Source organism: Gouania willdenowi (assembly GCF_900634775.1).
Source record: "Gouania willdenowi chromosome 24 unlocalized genomic scaffold, fGouWil2.1 scaffold_320_arrow_ctg1, whole genome shotgun sequence".
In the NCBI taxonomy this organism is placed as follows: domain Eukaryota; kingdom Metazoa; phylum Chordata; class Actinopteri; order Blenniiformes; family Gobiesocidae; genus Gouania; species Gouania willdenowi.
In genome coordinates, this window is record NW_021144848.1 from 3,708,843 (window position 1) to 3,724,189 (window position 15,347).

A 15,347-nucleotide genomic window follows, 5' to 3' on the forward strand; every position below is an offset into this window, starting at 1 on the left:
CACTCACCACTCCGTCCACTACACCCCCTGCTGGCAGACGCCCCCCCATTGATCTCAAATAATCTGATTTCACAAAATGTCTCAGACTGAGCTGAAGAGGGAGAACATGTGACCACAGGGAGCGCCAAACAACAACTACAACATCGTCTGCAAATAACAACTGCAGTAACCTGATTGGTCCAATCACAGGAGGCGGAAACGTTTCCCTCCTTTTTATCGACTCATTCTGTGTCTCTTTGTGTCATTTATTGTGTATCATGTCTGTATCACTCTTCTTCTGCTGCTACCAGCGCTAATGCCACACATACTAACACTGCTCCTTGCATTGTTGCTAATATTCCAAAACTAGCTGCTAATGCTAACGCTACAATCGCTGCTGCGTCTCCCGATCGTTGCTCTAGATTACAGATTAAAAACATTTTCTAAGCTGTTAGTTTAAACACAGGAAGCTCACGCTTAACTTTCTCCCACTTCCTGCTCCAGCACAAGGTCACATGACCAACCAGCAGACCATCCTCATCCTCACTGTGTGTGTGTGTGTGTGTGCACCTGTTCACAACCCCGACAAAATAAAAGCTGTGTCAAATACAGAAAATATAAAGTCTAAGAGCTACTAATCCTTTATCCAAAGAAAACCAATAACTAAGCCCCACCCCTTTAACTTTTGTCCCTGTTCAGCCAGCGCTGCTACGTGCTATGCTACCTAACCTTGTGGTCCTGGTTGCTACATGCTAAGCTGACAAGACATATGGTTGCTTTGTGCTAAGCTAACCAAACATCCAAGACTGGTCGCTACGTGCTAAGCTAACTAAATATTTGGGATTAGTTGCTCCATGCTAAGCTAACCTAAACATGTGGGACAGGTTGCTACGTGCTAAGCTAACAAAACATGTGGGACTGGTTGCTACGTGCTAAGCTAACCAAACATGTGAAACTGGTTGCTACGTTCTAAGCTAACCAAGCATGTGGGACTGGTTGCTACGTGGTAAGCTAACTAAACATGTGAGACTGGTTGCTACGTTCTAAGCTAACCAAGCATGTGGGACTGGTTGCTACGTTGTAAGCTAACTAAACATGTGAGACTGGTTGCTACATTTTAAGCTAACCAAGCATGTGGGACTGGTTGCTACGTGGTAAGCTAACTAAACATGTGAGACTGGTTGCTACGTTCTAAGCTAACCAAGCATGTGGGACTGGTTGCTACATTGTAAGCTAACTAAACATGTGAGACTGGTTGCTACGTTCTAAGCTAGCCAAGCATGTGGGACTGGTTGCTACGTTGTAAGCTAACTAAACATGTGAGACTGGTTGCTACGTTCTAAGCTAGCCAAGCATGTGGGACTGGTTGCTACGTTGTAAGCTAACTAAACATGTGAGACTGGTTGCTACGTTCTAAGCTAGCCAAGCATGTGGGACTGATTGCTACGTTGTAAGCTAACTAAACATGTGAGACTGGTTGCTACGTTCTAAGCTAGCCAAGCATGTGGGACTGGTTGCTACGTGCTACGTCGGAGGGTCACTGGTTTGAATCTCACCTGGGCCAACACTGTGGAATGTTGAGCAAGTCCCTTAACCCCTAAATGCCACACCATGGCTGCCCACTGCTCCTCAGGGATGGGCTAAATGCAGAGAACACATTTTGTATACAGTGAGGAACATGAGTATTTGAGCACCCTGTTTTTGGTCCACTTCTCCACACAGATCTTCTCTAGGTCTGTCAGGTTTTGGGGCTCCCGCCAAAGGTCTTCTATGTGATTTAGGTGCGGAGACTGGCTAGGCCACTCCAGAACCTTGATCTGCTTCTTATGGAGCAGCTCCTTGGTTATCCTGGCTGTGCTTTGAGTCATTGTCATGTTGGAAGACCCAGCCACGACATATCTTCAATGTTCTGACTGAGGGAAGGAGCAATACACGGCCTCATTCATCCTCTCCTTAATACAGTACAGTTGTCCTGTCCCCTCTTCAGAAAGGCATCCCCAAAGCCTGATGTTTCCACCCCCATGCTTCCCAGTAGAGATGGAGTTCTTGCGATGGTACTTACTTTTCTTTTTCCAAACACGGCGAGTGGAATTTAGACCAATAAGTTCTATTTTGGTCTCATCTGACCACATGACTTTCTCCCATGCCTCCTCTGGATCATCCAGATGGTCGTTGGCAAACTTTACACGGGCCTGGACATGTGTTGACTTGAGCAGAGAAATGATTTTAAATCATGACTGCGTAGTGTTCTACCAACAGTAACCTTTGAAACTGTGGTCCCAGCTCTCTTCAGGTCATTGACCAGCTCCTCCCGTGTATTTCTGGGCGGATTCCTCACCTTTCTTATCTTCAGTGATACCCCACAAGGTGAGATCTTGCATGGAGCCCCAGTCCGAAGGAGACTGACAGTCATCTTTAGCCTCTTCCAGGCCCGGAGTGGCTAATCAGGAGGACCGGGACAATTCCCGGTGGGCCGTCTGATGATTGGACTGTGAGGGCCAGTGTCACAGACTGAGTTTGCCTCATACTGAGATTGATTATGACCATATATGTGCATACAACCCTCACTCTAACCCTAACCTAATCCAATAAACTAATAAAACACACGGTCTTTCACTTTGAAAACAAAAATAAACTGATTTTTTTTTCCGATAGTGCGCATACATGCTCATAATCTATCTCAGTACCTCAATCATAACTATTGATCACTCTACAGAAGTCACTGATCCTCCACTGAAAGCTCTTTTCTTTTTTTGCTGACTCATTACATCCATGCACTCTGTCAGTTTTAGGGGTCTCTAAACGTGGTCCTGGAGGGTCGGGGGTCCAACAGGTTTTAATGTGTCTCTGTTCCAACACAGCTGGAGACTCGTTAGTAAAACTGCTTCAGGATGTCAGACACATTGACCCCTGGTATAGACATATGAACTACAGATACACCCCCTCCCATGTGCCCCCCCACAGCCCATCAGCCTTGAACCCCTACTTAATTATGCTTTAAAAAAAAATAAGAATCTGAATTAAAAACCCAATCAGTCTGAATAATTAATATTGAATAATTAATACATTTGATATGATTTTCCATCTTGTTTTTAATAAATGAAGCAGGTGATTAATTATAGATGTAGTTAGTGTAGTTTTTCATGTTTCTGCCTTCATTGATTAGTGTAGAATCTGCTATTTTTAAAGACTAATGATGGAGAAATGAACTCATCTAGAAATAAATCTACATTTTAAATGTAATGAAATATTTAGACTTTACAGAACATCATGTTATTGTAGACTCCACATGTAAGGTTAGAACATGATTATTATAATAATATGTTTCTATCTACAGTATGAAGCTCCAGTCTGACTAACAGTTGATCTATTCTCACCAAACTGTTTGACAGTTTCTTTGTTGTTGTCCATGGTGGTTACAGTGTGACTGACTGTGAGGTGGACGGGTGTCTTTAACCAGTTCTAACAGGTGTTTCTATTGTAGATGAATACGTGGAGTAGAGGTGGACTTTTTAAAGGCAGAGTAACAGCTCTTTCCATTCTTACTGATTGGCATATGTTCAAATACTTACTGTATGTTCCTCGTATGTGTAAAAATATGACGACCCCCCCTGATTTTTTTTGATAAGTAAAACACAAAGATTAATTTTCTAGTTTCCTTCTTTGTCACCTGACAGATACACGTTTGTTAGGAATATGAGACGGCTGCTACTCAGACTGTCAGAGAAAGCCCTGAAACATGTGGAGGAGACGTTTTTAATCTTTCTAATTAAACATCTGCGTGTTGATGTTCCTCCACAGAGGATTCATTGTTAAACCGCTGAGATTAGGAACCTGAAAGACAAACAGCAGGGATTACTAAACACATCCATCCACAGAAACCATCCAGACAGAAGCTCAGATAATCCTGTTCATTCACACGCTTCAGCGCCAAATTTAACCTGTCTGCACTACAAATACCCCTGTCTGTAAACAACAACAACTATTACCATTACACAACTAACACAACACACTAACTACAAATAAGACTTACAATAATCACTATTATAATAAAAAGCACAAACAACAATCATCGCTACAACTTCATTGTGAAAACAAACCTCGTTTCCTGAAATAAACAACAATACAACACTAACGACTTTCACAAGAATATGACAAAAACAACTAAAATAATCACAGGAAATATTCACAAAATACACAAAGTGAAAACAACACGACACCAAAAACACTGAACAGCAACAAAACACTTTAAGTTTCCTTTTCCCTCACCTGTAAACATGTGTTTGGTAAGAATATGAAACGGCCACTGCACAGACTGTCACAGAAAGTTTGTGCATTTTGTATATTATTTTATACAGTGTTGTTTCATGTGTTCTGAGACATTTTTGTTGTCCTGTCATATGTTTATCACTTATTTATTTGTTGAGTTTTTGGAGTCATTTTGTGTGTTTACTTTGGGGGCCACACAAATCTAGATGGAGGGCCGTATGTGGCCCCTGGGCCACTGGTTTCATAGCAACAGCAGAAACATTTCCAACCAATGAGAGCGTTCTGATTGGATCGTCAGCGCTGACCTTCTAACCACATGTAACAACCTTCATCATCAAAGCATAGGAACGCCTCAGGCTGTCGGTACAGGGAGGAGGGGCTTAGTTTCATATGACACACACAAACACTCCCTCAGTGAGTGTGAACACACACACACACACACACACACACACACACACACTGTTAGTTACTCTAACACACACATGGAACTCTAGACGCCCCCAAAGTGAACACATAAAAACAACAATGAACATAAATAATAGATTTATACAGAAAGACAAAGTACATGTAGAAACCATTATTCATTAACACCAGTCACTCACACAGTCATACTGATGGTGGTAAGCTACAATGTAGCCACAGCTGTCCTGGGGCAGACTGACAGAGGCCCCTCTGACCACCACCAACATTCATACAAGGCAGTGTGGGTAAAGTGCCTTGCCCAAGGAAACAATGACAATGACTTGGTTAGAGCGGGATTCAAACACAAACCCTTTGGTTATTGGACAACCCACTCTACCACTGAGCCATGGTCGCCTGTAACTTCAGTAATATTTAGTAGTATTTGTACTTTACTTAGAGAACACTTTGTACTTTCACTGTTACATAAATAATACAAGTGGGTAGAAACGTTTTACACTTGTTTTTACAACTTTTGAACATTTTTAATGAGAATATGATCAAATATGCTTTTATTTATTATTATTATTATTAGCCTGTATATATCACATCCATTCTGTGAAGTGAAACTATAGGTTACTTTCGTAACCCCAGGTCCATGAGTAATATAAGTGAGATGTCTCACTATGGGATGTCACCTCTGCTACATTCCTCAGAATACTTAATTCACTTTGCCAATCCTGATTGGCCGGTGAAGCGCACCAGTCCAATGGGAGAACCTCCCACCTCCTATAAGAGGAGGGGACGAACAGGTGCACGTCATTTTTAGTAAGCGAACCTCTTCTCCTCGTTCGAGAAAGAAGGGCAGTCTGGTGAGACATCTCACTCATATTACTCATAGAACCGGGTTACAAAAGTAACCTATAGTTCCATTTCATAATATTTCGTGAGATGTCTACTATGGGATATGGAAACTCCCGTAGTGCAGACAAGCTTACCGAGCGTCACCAGCCCAGGGGGCAGGAGCCGTGCACGCCAGAGCGGCAGCGTTGGAGGGAGCAGACAGCCGGAGCTGGAGCTCGGAGCTTCACGCCTTGAGGACAGCGCCTCACCACGCAGAGCAAGGTAAGAGCTGGTAAACCTTACCTTCTGACCTGGTGTGGTCTAAAGCTAGGTGTTTGTCGACAGGAAAGAAGAAAATCCAACCTGTAAACAGTTCAACTGGTCAGAGCCAAAAATATGTGCGGTAGTTGAGAGGAGAAGAGGTTTAAAGGTGCAGTCTGCAACTCTTTTAAAAGTGATTTTTGTCATATTTATAAAGCTGTCACTATGTAAGGACAGCCTTACATCAAACTAGTAGTTTGTGTGAAAAAAACAGACTCATTGAGCCCCGCCCCCTGCTGCTCCTGCAGCCTTTGGCAGATTGCCAGAATGCACCGCGGCCGAGCAAAAAGAACCAATCAGAGCCAGGATTGTGTTTGATGGACTGTCTGACAGCTGTAGCTCACAGTCCCCGCCCCTTTGCTGGAGCTGGAGCGCCGTCTTTTTTACAGTGTAAGTTATGGAGGAGTAGAAGATGAAATTATGTTTGATTTATAATTGTTACACTAGTGCATGTGTTGTTCATGTGCACGCAGCAGCCTCCGTTTGAGCTGCTGTAAGTCAGGACTGACAAGTTTCATAAAATAACAATAGTGAGACTTTAGTGAAATGATACGTTCCAGCGAAAGAAAAAAGTGTTTTTTTTTAACATGACTTTGTCCTGTTTTAACGTTGATTTCTACCTTCAGAATGATGTCATCACCTCCATACCAGCAGCTCTCCCTGCACTGTGGCCTCTTAATGCTAGTTTTAATCAACCACAAATTAATACATTTATTAGTCAATATTTCATATGAACAACTGTCCATCATTTATCTGGGGACATGTCTCATGTTGTAGGTGTTTATCACAGATGTTGATGATGACAGAGGCTCCCACTTAAAACACTGTGGCCCAAGGCAGTGCTACCTTTACCTCAGCTCTCCTTGTCTGCAACAGAAAGGACGTCATTAAAAAGATCATCATGTAAAAAACATTCAAACATCAAGTCATTTTTCATTGAATCAATGTCTATAGAAATACACTATTACATACAATAATAATCATAAGAACAGTTCAAATAAACATTAGATTATGTATTTATGATGATATAACCTACAAGTGTAATTCAGCTACTACCAGTGTTCATAACACTGGTAGTAGCTGATTAAGAGTTTTAATTCATTTAAGTTAATGTCTAACACAGACATACACATGTAGGAGTGGGTGATATGGGGAAAAATCATATCACAATTTTTTTCATTCAAATAATTTTAGACTATTTTAAAGTTATTTACCAATAAAACAAACCAATCCACCTTCTTTAAATCATGGCCCTAAAATATAAAAAAGAATAAAAGATCATTTAAGATGAGATCATTTTCAAATATGTATTTAAATTGTATGTATATGTATGTATGTATGATATTTATCAAACTGGTTCTAAGTATAATTAACATCAAACTAAAGGTCTGACATCTTCTTATAGTCACACAGTCTTTTTACTTTGTTTAACTAAAGTAGTGTAGCATTAGCATTAGCATCACTGCTACTTAACAAGGCAGTCTAGTGATTTCTATTAGTTATTGAGGTAACACACTCATAATAATAAAATCCTAGTGTCTGTGCACTGGGGGGGGGGTTAGTTTTTTAGAAGAGTAAACTAATACTATCACACGCACACGCACACAGACAGCAATATAAACATAATTAGGTAGATACATACCATCTCAGACAGTCTGTCCTCTAGCAACACTTTCTTTCTGAAAGCATGTCGACGACTCGGTGCGTGTTGTGTGAGGTGTCTAGAGACAGCTTGTCTAGACCCGTTGAGCTCTGTGGCGTGTGGTGTGACTGTCACACTCAAAGCGTGAGTCTTGGCAGCTCTGTGTAAGTGACACGTGTTGTTGCTGCTGCTGCTGAGGTGTGTGCACATTGAGAAAGAGGAAAAAAACCTGAGACCAATGTAAAAAAAAATCACAACAGAAGCAAAATGACGGCAAATAAACATAAAATGACTCAAAAAAATACACACAACACAAACTCTTTGTTCCCTGTGTTAATGCTCTGGTTGGTTGTTATTCTAATGCTGACATGAATGTTGATCATGTGACCCTCAGATCAGATACAATCACATGTTTGTGGTCCCACCCCCTGTGAAAAATCTGACATCTTTGTTCCAACAGTTGTTGTTGTTGTTGTTGATGTTTAGTGTTCTTCACGTTATTGCATTAGCATTAGCATTAGCATTAGTTATTCCTGTGATTTCTAAGGGCTCCTGTTTGGTATTTGCAGCTGTGTTAATTGTAGAGGAGAACATTAGAGTGCTGAGGGATGATCAGTGTGTGTGTGTGTGTGTTAAATGAACAGCAGAAGGTTGTTGGATCCAAACAATTAACAACTGATGGAGACGAATGGTTCAGCACATCATTTACAATCAATGCAGCTGACAGAGCTGCTGTGGGAGGGGGCGGAGTCACACACACTGAAAAACACACACTACACATCTAATTCACTCTGATGATGTCACATCATCATCATCACATCAACACAACGTCTGTAGATTATTCATCTTTACTAGGTTTAGTCTGTGTGGCTTCATAATGCTGCTACATCATGCTAACGGTGTGTGTGTGTGTGTGTGTGTGTGTGTGTGTGTGTGTGTGTGTTTTGGCTCTTATTAAAGGCTGTCAGTGATGCTATCAAGGCCACGGTGTGACACAGGCCTCATGTTTTATTACATCTTTCACATTATTGGTGTTCAGCAGCTGCTCAGTGATTTAAAGCTGAGACAAACACACAAATCACAGCTACACACCTCAGCTTCTACACACAAAGTACACAAAAACAACACAGTGTTTTTTAATCAGTCCTCAACCAAAACACATTCATTCATTTATAAATACTGTAAGTTTGAAACCAGACGGACTAACAGTCATTATTAATATTATTAGGGGGCCAAGCCCGCGGGGCCAGGGAACCGTGTATGCTTACATACGTGGTTCTAGGACCAGCGGTGCGAGGAACCTACTGTAATCATTCCGATTATTGTTACCTTTTATAGTTCCGTTGGTGAAAGTGTTGCTGCAGGCTAAACCGTGCAAGGGAGGGCGGTGCCCTTGGGAGGGTGGGTCCAGAACCCCCAGCGGACTGCCAGCAGGTGGCGCTATAACCAAGGTAAACGCGTTTTGGCCAATAACTCCCACACCATATGTCGCACATTCAAAAACTTCATATCCACAGATTCCCTTAATAGCACTGAATCACCTGGGCTAGGCCACGCCCATTTTTGCCTAACTTTTGTTGGAGCAAATTTGCAAACACTGAAAAACCTACTTTTTTCGAACTCCTCCTTGGGGTTTTGTCCAATCAGTGTGAAACTTGGGACGTAGAGTCTTCAGTTGGACCTGATCTGAAGTTCTGCAATGAATTTTGTTCGGGCAAAATATGCACAACTTGTTAACGAGTAAAGTTTTCTAGCTAGCTAAAAAAAAAGGTGAACTGGGACATATCTCAATCAAAATAAATACTAACTACACCAAATCTGAGATCCTTGGTTGGCATGTGACTGTGGGGGTATGCGCCAAATTTGAATAATGTAGGTCACTGGGGGGGCTGAAAATAAGGGATATTTCTATCTCCTAAATGGCAAGACCGATTTTTACCAAATTTGGTGGGTATGACCTCGGGTAGCTCCTGAGGTCATATCTCAAATTTATTCACGATTGGTCAAAGTGGGCGTGGCTTATTACATCATAACATGTCAATAAAAAAAACATTTATTTCTGCTGAATTATTATATTGAGGGCTGTAAAATTTACAGGGTAGATATAGAAAAGCACACAGATCACCCAGAGCAAAAATTGTGCCACCAGGTGGCGCTATAATTGCAAACACAATTTGGCTTCTAACTTTCACACTTTAAATCACATCTTCCAAAACTTCATATCCACCTGTTCACAGCAAAGGTCACGTTGGTCTGTGTCCTGATACTCGCCACAAGCCCGTCATCCTTCATGACGTACTTCCATGGGCTCCGCGAAACCTGGGGGCCGAGTCGCGTGGGAAGGCTTGGCCCCCTTTCATAACTGCTTGCAGTTCTAGTTATTATTGTTTTTGTTTTTAGTAGTAGTACTGTCAGCAGTGTAAACAGTCCATTATTTGTTATATAAACAGATATTATACCTTAGATCAGAAAATCCAAGAAAAACAACAGCAGCGGTGCCAGTTCCTGTTGTTCTGAAGGTTTGATGTTGTAAAGATTTGATGTCCTAAATGTTTGACGTTCTAAAGGTTTGATGTTCTAAAGGTTTGATTTTCTAAAGGGTTGGCGTTCTAAAGTTTTGATGTTCCAAAGGTTTAATGTTCTAAAGGGTTGATTTGCAAAAGGTTTGATGTTCTAAAGGTTTGATGTTGTAAAGGTGTGACATTCTAAATGTTTGATGCCCTAAAAGTTTGATGTCCTAAAATGTTGACGTCCTAAAGGGTTGACGTCCTAAATGTTTGACGTTCTAATTGTTTGACGTTCTAAAGGTTGGACGTTCTAAAGGTTGGACGTTCTAAAGGTTGGACGTTCTAAAGGTTGGACGTTCTAAAGTTTTGATGTTCCAAAGGTTTGACGTCCTAAAGGGTTGACGTTCTAAAAGTTGAGGTTCTAAAGGTTTGAGGTTCTAAAGGTTTGATGTCCTAAAGGTTTGATGTCCTAAAGGTTTGATGTTCTAAAAGTTGAGGTTCTAAAGGTGTGAGGTTCTAAAGGTTTGATGTCCTAAAGGTTTGATGTCCTAAAGGTTTGACGTCCTAAAGGGTTGATGTTCTATAGGTTTGATGTCCTAAAGGTTTGACGTCCTAAAGGTTTGACGTCCTAAAGGTTTGACGTCCTAAAGGGTTGATGTTCTATAGGTTTGATGTCCTAAAGGTTTGACGTCCTAAAGGGTTGATGTTCTATAGGTTTGATGTCCTAAAGGTTTGCCGTCCTAAAGGGTTGACGTTCTAAAGGCTTGATGTCCTTAAAGGTTTGACGTCCTAAAGGGTTGACGTTCTAAAAAATTGACGTCCTAAAGGTTTGACGTTCTAAAGGTTTGACGTCCTAAAGGGTCGACGTTCTAAAGGTTTGATGTCCTAAAGGTTTGACGTCGTTAGGGTTGATGTTCTAAAGGTTTGACGTCCTAAAAGTTTGACGTCCTAAAGGGTTGATGTTCTAAAGGTTTGACGTTCTAAAAGTTTGACGTTCTAAAGGTTTGACGTTCTAAAGGTTTGACATTCTAAAGGTTTGACGTCCTAAAGGTTTGACGTCCTAAAGGGTTGATGTTCTAAAGGTTTGACGTCCTAAAAGTTTGACGTCGTAAAGGGTTGATGTTCTAAAGGTTTGACGTCCTAAAGGGTCGACGTTCTAAAGGTTTGATGTCCTAAAGGTTTGACGTCGTTAGGGTTGACGTTTTAAAAGTTTGACACCCTAAAGGTTTGACGTCCTAAAGGGTTGACGTTCTAAAGGTTTGACGTTCTAAAGGTTTGATGTCCTAAAGGTTTGACGTTCTAAAAGTTTGACGTCCTAAAGGGTTGATGTTCTAAATGTTTGACGTTCTAAAGGTTTGACGTCCTAAAGGGTTGATGTTCTAAAGGTTTGATGTCCTAAAGGTTTGATGTCCTAAAGGTTTGATGTCCTAAAGGTTTGATGTCCTAAATGTTTGACGTTCTAAAGGTTTGACGTCCTAAAGGGTTGATGTTCTAAAGGTTTGACGTTCTAAAGTTTTGACGTCCTAAAGGGTTGATGTTCTAAAGGGTTGACGTTCTAAAGGTTTGACGTTCTAAAAGTTTGACGTTCTAAAGGTTTGACGTTCTAAAGGTTTGACATTCTAAAGGTTTGACGTCCTAAAGGTTTGACGTCCTAAAGGGTTGATGTTCTAAAGGTTTGACGTCCTAAAAGTTTGACGTCGTAAAGGGTTGATGTTCTAAAGGTTTGACGTCCTAAAGGGTCGACGTTCTAAAGGTTTGATGTCCTAAAGGTTTGACGTCGTTAGGGTTGACGTTTTAAAAGTTTGACACCCTAAAGGTTTGACGTCCTAAAGGGTTGACGTTCTAAAGGTTTGACGTTCTAAAGGTTTGATGTCCTAAAGGTTTGACGTTCTAAAAGTTTGACGTCCTAAAGGGTTGATGTTCTAAATGTTTGACGTTCTAAAGGTTTGACGTCCTAAAGGGTTGATGTTCTAAAGGTTTGATGTCCTAAAGGTTTGATGTCCTAAAGGTTTGATGTCCTAAAGGTTTGATGTCCTAAATGTTTGACGTTCTAAAGGTTTGACGTCCTAAAGGGTTGATGTTCTAAAGGTTTGACGTTCTAAAGTTTTGACGTCCTAAAGGGTTGATGTTCTAAAGGGTTGACGTTCTAAAGGTTTGACGTTCTAAAAGTTTGACGTTCTAAAGGTTTGACGTTCTAAAGGTTTGACATTCTAAAGGTTTGACGTCCTAAAGGTTTGACGTCCTAAAGGGTTGATGTTCTAAAGGTTTGACGTCCTAAAAGTTTGACGTCGTAAAGGGTTGATGTTCTAAAGGTTTGACGTCCTAAAGGGTCGACGTTCTAAAGGTTTGATGTCCTAAAGGTTTGACGTCGTTAGGGTTGACGTTTTAAAAGTTTGACACCCTAAAGGTTTGACGTCCTAAAGGGTTGACGTTCTAAAGGTTTGACGTTCTAAAGGTTTGATGTCCTAAAGGTTTGACGTTCTAAAAGTTTGACGTCCTAAAGGGTTGATGTTCTAAATGTTTGACGTTCTAAAGGTTTGACGTCCTAAAGGGTTGATGTTCTAAAGGTTTGATGTCCTAAAGGTTTGATGTCCTAAAGGTTTGATGTCCTAAAGGTTTGATGTCCTAAATGTTTGACGTTCTAAAGGTTTGACGTCCTAAAGGGTTGATGTTCTAAAGGTTTGACGTTCTAAAGTTTTGACGTCCTAAAGGGTTGATGTTCTAAAGGGTTGACGTTCTAAAGGTTTGACGTCCTAAAGGGTTGATGTTCTAAAAGGTTGATGTTCTAAAGGTTTGATGTTCTAAAGGTTTGACGTCCTAAATGTTTGACAATGTAATGGTTTGTCGTTGGTTTTTTGCTCTAACTTACCAGTCTTGCTTTATTCGTGTTATTATTTTGTGTCTTTTTTGTCCTTTTGTGTCCTAATTGAGTGTTTTTGTCCTTCTGTTGTCCTTTTCTTCCTTTGTTGTGTGTGACACAGTGAAGTTTCTGATGTGTTAAGCCCCGCCCCCTCCTGTTGGATGATTGAACACCAGCAGTGAAGGAAGGCCGTGACCTGCGGCAGTCCCAACTGGGGGAGATTCATTCTCTAATAAATCCATAGAAGCTGATTTAGGAAGTCCCTCGGCTCGTGAATCAGCGGGTCCTGATGTGCTGGCCTGAGGCAGCGTTATTTACGCTCTGACAGAACGTTTGAGGCTTCGCTGCATTTCAATGGAAAGTTTCTTTAGCACATTTTCAAAAAGTCTCACAAGACGAGATCGTTCAGCGTCCATTTCATATTCCTTCCAAACATGATGTTTATCTTTCCAGGTGAGAGAGGAGGAAACTTAAAGGTTAGTTAGCTTAGCCACCAGTTCCACATGTTTGGTTAACTTAGCGCGTAGCCACCAGTTCCACATGTTTGCTTAGCTTAACGCGTAGCCACCAGTTCCACATGTTTGGTTAGCTTAGCGCGTAGCCACCAGTTCCACACGTTTGGTTAGCTTACCGCGTAGCCACCAGTTCCACATGTTTGGTTAGCTTAGCGCGTAGCCACCAGTTCCACATGTTTGGTTAGCTTAGCGCGTAGCCACCAGTTCCACATGTTTGGTTAGCTTAGCGCGTAGCCACCAGTTCCACATGTTTGGTTAGCTTTGCGCATAGCCACCAGTTCGACATGTTTGGTTAGCTTAGCGCAGAGCTGCCAAGCCTCACTCTTTGAGTGTAACAGTCACGCAATTTGATGCATTCTCACACCACATGCCACACCTGACATTTCTCACGCTTATATTTCCCCATTCAATACTATTTATTTTTCCGTGATAATGAACTTTGGTCCTCACGGCTTGCCGTAGCTCGAGTAATTCTGATTGACTGACCAAGATAACCAATCACAGACCAATCCATGTCTCCTTTTGCCTAAATCTAAACAAGGCATCACACAATAATAAATCAATCAGAAGCAACATAAGGCGGGTCTTGATGAGCCGTCTCTAGACACCTCACACAACACACACTGAGTTGTTGACATGTTTTCAGAAAGAAAGTGTCTAGAGGACAGACGTCTGAGATGGTATGTGACTACCTATTTATGTTCAATGTTTATATTGCTGTGTGTGTGTGTGTGTGTGTGTGTGTGTTATAGTGTTAGTTTACTCGTGTAAAAAACTAACAATTTATGCATGTGTATTTCTCTCCCACTCACATTTGTATAAGGGTGTGCGATATGATGATATTAGATCGTTAGGATTAAAACATGACGATGATCTCCTAAATCACGGAGATCGTAAATCTCCGTAGTTCACATTTTAACCATTGCGGTGCCGTGTCTGTGTCATATGTCTGTGGTCCATACACAGAACATTCACAGGTTTATTTCTCTGTCAAATCACATCATTTAGTAGTCAGCATGTCAGCGTTACAGACACTGCATTATTATTAAGAGCTTAAACAGGACAGAAGTACGCTCTTTAAAAACTACTTTCAACAACTCAAAGCTGCCCTGAAAAAATCAACACTACATCATTTAATCACATTTCAGCCTTAATGAAGGAAAAAGTCAAAATGTAGTTATTGTGCTGCTAGTGATTAATAAAAGGGTCTTTGTGGCTCCACTGACTTTGACCCATTATTGTTTTTATTGTAGCCACCAGTTTCACATGTTTGGTTAGCTTAGCACGTAGCCACCAGTCTGACATGTTTAGTTAGCTTAGCACGTAGCCACCAGTCTGACATGTTTAGTTAGCTTAGCACGTAGCTACCAGTCCCACATGTTTCTATAGTGCACATTTCACATATTTTGAGCTCTTTCCTTCTGCTTCGTGTGGAGTCTGAACTTCTTTTCTCAAACTGAGCCGTGAACGTTTGATGAGCCTCTCGTTGTTTTTCTCATAGTGAAATATTGTGAAATATTGAGCAGACTGTGAGGAGGACGACCTCATGTTCTCCATCATCAGTTAGAGACACACATTCATCACCATCACAACAACAGACACATCTCAGCCAATCACAGAGAGGGACACATTATTGATCATCACTGAGGTCTGTTTGTGTGTGTGTCACTGTATGTGTGTATGTGTGTGTGTGTGTGTGTGAGTTGTGCGTCCTCTCCTCCTGTTCATCACTGTGTTTGTGGGGCTCAGCTGGACACAGAAAAGACTTTAACTTTTATGAGGATGTGACCTCTGACCTTCTGAGAACATGTTGATGAGCTGCTGCATCACTCACTGAAGACTTCTGATCCTCTCATCTAACCTTCACCACATCTTAACTTATCCTAATCTTATTTCATCCTCTTCTATCTCCACTTTATCTAGAGAAAAATCTGATTTGTTTTAACAAATGATGGAGTTGACATGTTAATTCATTCAATGTCATTTCATTTTAAAGAACTTAACTCATTGAA